Genomic DNA, 4201 nt, shown 5'->3' on the forward strand with positions numbered 1-4201 from the left:
CCAAGAGTTTTTCGTAAGACCCGTAAGACCAATTTATGTTCATTGATCAACATTATAAACTTATGATCTAATGGTTTAAAGTTGCAAGGTGGCAATTTTGTAATTATTGAAAAGTCTCGTGGTGTTTATTAATATTCAGATCTGACGATTGTAAATTTAATCCAAAGGTTGAGAATTGGTCTTACGGGTCTCACGAAAAACCATTGGTCTCACATGATCCCAAGTCTATATATATATATAGACTAGTTTTGTGCACCGTGCAACGTGCGGTGATGATAATCTTTTTAGAAAAAAAAATCAAACTAGTATTGAAATATTACAATGTCGGCTCATGCATATATCATTTTCTTTTTATAGAGTTATAAAATATAAATATAATAATTGATTTATTAACCTTCATATTTTTTTGTTCATATTGTCATTCTCACAATTGTTGATATGTTACGATCAATCCTTCTAATACATAACTAAAACTTTAAACAATCATTAAATAAATCTCTTCAAAATATTAAACAGGACAATTTTTTTTGATTTACCGAATATATAAAAAAAGTTAAAATTTTCTTTTTTTCATACAAAGTATTTAATCTCACTGTCTGCATATCAAAATCAATTTATACCTAATAAAAAACATCCATTTTTTCATTACGTATTGTAAATATGATATTATATAAATAAATAAATAAATAAAACTTTAACCAAATTTAAATAATTTTAAGCATAATAAAATAAATAACACATATCATATAATATAAATAATTTAATAAAAATAAACAAATACACATGCAAAAACCATATGAATATCACATTTTATTCATTTTAAGTGTTCTTTTAAATAACAAACAGTCACATGATATATATTGGTTTCTTAATAAGCACAATACAGAGAATGACATAAAAGATACAAATTGAGAAACTCTATAAATATAAAAGATGGAGAAGAAATTTTATAATAATAAAACTCCACATAGATCACACTTAATCATAATCTGGTTGTTGTCAGAAAACAAAAAATAAAAACTTGAATATATACGACAATATTAATAAAACAAAATTATGCAAAATAAAAAGACACATAAAAAAAACACACACATACAACATAAATAACTTCCAAAAACAGGGATGATGAAAAACCATAGTCAATAAAATATAATAGAGGAGAAATTTTTGAATAAAACATTCATTAACAACATATAACCCACACAAATCATAAATTAAGATGTAATATTTTTTTTACTCAAAATTTTTTATAGAGGAATAACATTCGGTATGGACAATAAAGATATTCTACATAACAAAAAATACAATTTTTAATGCATAGAAAAACAAATGTAATAATAATTAACAAAATATAATAAAATGACATAAAAAACACTCATCAACAACAAATAACCCACATAAATCATAAATATAAAATGTAACAATTCTTACATGGATTTTATAGAGGAAGAACAACGATATATCGACAATAAAAAATTCTACAAAAGAAACACAGCGCAACAATGACAACAAATAGCTTATATAAAAACATAAAATAAACCATAAAGACGATAGTTTCCATCTTGATTAGACATTCGATTGTGTAGTTTGCATTATGATGGGGGAATTAGTAAAACAAAAGAAAAACGTTAGATGAGATATAATATATAGATGGGATAAAAAACGGAATAGAAAAATGAAAGGTCTAGAATGTTTATGAGTTAATGAAAGACAATTAATATAACCAACAAAATAAATCTAAAAATTTGAAAAAAAAAATTATAAAATAACTTTTCTACAAAGTGTCACATAAGAAACTTCATATTTTACTTTTATATTTATATAAAATAATGATGTCAAATGCTCAATTAAAAATATCTCTTGCTTGGAAAATTTTGTTTTTGTTTTGGAGAAAATAATGAAATACACATTTTTCACTAACAGGTAGAGAAAAATACTCAACTTATTTAACATTTCATAAATTCAAAACAATAAGAAAATCTCTTTTAAAAATCATCTTGTGATAATATGTCACACCATTTATTGTAAGTTTATTTTAATTAGCAGATGGAAAGATGAAAATAGTATAATGAATATCCCTAGCAACTTATGTAATGTGAAAGTTAAAACTAATTAAGTTAGAAGTGATCAAAGAAGCCTTCTTATGATGAAACACATATTTATCATTTAAGGATATAATAGTCTATAACTTATTTAATATTATAAAAACATTGACAAATCATGGAGGAGCACATGGAAGGCTTTGGAGGTTTGACCTCCGAGAATGAAGATGAAAATGTTGGAGGTTAAACCTTTTAAAAATTACCAAAACAACCCTATGCTAATGAATTTCATGTTTTAAAAAATAGGGATGAAAAAGTCTTTTACATATCAAATATTTTAAAAAATCAAAAATCTAAGAAAAAATAAAGATAGGCTTCTAATTTTTAGAGGAGGACACCTCATTATGTTTGGTGGTCGGCGGTAGTTCAGATCAATGGTGGTCAGTCGTGGTTCTGATCGGTGGTAGTTAACGGTGGTGGTGGTCGGCGGTGGTTCAGATCGGTGGTAGTCGGTGGTGGTGGTCACGGTAGTGGTTCAGATCGGTGGTGGTCACGGTAGTGGTTCAGATCGGTGGTGGTCGGCGGTGGTTTAGACCGGTGGTAGTCGGTGGTGGTTTAGATCAATAGTGGTCGAGAGGTGGTCGACGATGGTCATTGTGATAACCGGGTACGATTATTACCTAAGATATTTGTTATGTGAATTAATTGTTTATGTGAACTCATGCTTACGTAAATTTAATATGGGAGTATGTGTATTTTATGCATAATAATATATATATATATATGCATAATATGATAAATATATATATATATATATATATATATATATATATGTGCATGTGTGTATGCATGAGTTTATGTGCATATATACATTTGGGTGAAGGCCTGGTTGGCCGACTTTCCTAACAAGGAAAGTATAAATATAGGTTGTGTGCATAAGGCAAGGCTTCTTGCTTCATTTTGATATTTTTGGGAGAACCAGAGAAGAGTTATCCGGAGAGCTAGTATCAAAATCAAGTTTGGTCTTGAATTCATCATCTTCTTCAAAATCTGAATTTGTGTTTTAAAGGTGAGTGATTCTAAACCTTTTTGCATAAAATTTGATATTGATTTTATTTGAATGTTGGTTATTATTGGAAAGAAATCATGTATTTGTTTAAGGGTTTTAACTGGACAAAGGGTGACCGGATTAGTGTAAATCGGACAAAGCTTGTTTGGATATTTTCTTAAATCGGACAAGCATTGGACGATGAGTTGTCCGGATATTTCTTAATCGGACAAGGGTTGGGCGATGTATTGTCCGGACGTGTATCCGGACAAAGTTGTTGGAAATTATTCTAAGTGTTAAATCGGACAAGCCTTTGAACAATGAGTTGTCCGGATTAGTAAATCGGACAAAAAGGGATAAGTGTTGTCCGGACTTCATATCCGGATAACTTGTCCGGATAACTTCTTATTTGGAATTTTTCATGAGTTTTATATTTAGATCTTTTTATATAGTTTAAAATATCTATTATTGGGTTTAATTATGGATTATAAAATGGTTATTTTATATCTTTTCAAATAAAAAGATATGTTTCTACCAAGCGTGGTGACGAAAGTCTGTTTTGGTATGAAACTATATTTTGGGAAACCTTCCTACCAAGCGTGGTGACGTAAGTCTGTTTTGGTATGGAAGTGGATTTTATAAATTGTTTCTACCAAGCGTGGTGACGTAAGTCTGTTTTGGTATGAAATTGGATTTTTGTAAACTGTTTCTACCAAGCGCAGTGACGTAAGTCTGTTTTGGTATGAAACTTGTTTTAATTAGTAGTTCTCCCAGACGTAGTGACTTTTGTCTGTTCTGGTTTGGAACTGGGAATGAGTACTTTCAGACGTGGTGACTTATGTCTGTTCTGATAAGTAGCTCTGTTTTGATGGAGGAATAAGGGTGGCATATCAAGGAGAGGTGTACTTGGAATAAGGGTGGCATTGTCATATGTGGATCATATTATAACTCTTATTATTATTACTAATTGGATTTAATAACTTTGAGTCATCATTTCTTTGTAACCTGATGAATTAAAGATATTATTCCTATTTAGAAATAATAATTTAGATGTTATTAAGAAGGGAAAAATAGTTTGTCATATCAGGCAAGTATTGCCTTAAATCATTTT

The sequence above is a fragment of the Cynara cardunculus genome (assembly GCF_001531365.2).
Source record: "Cynara cardunculus var. scolymus isolate 2C chromosome LG 15, CcrdV1, whole genome shotgun sequence".
Lineage (NCBI taxonomy): Eukaryota > Viridiplantae > Streptophyta > Magnoliopsida > Asterales > Asteraceae > Cynara > Cynara cardunculus.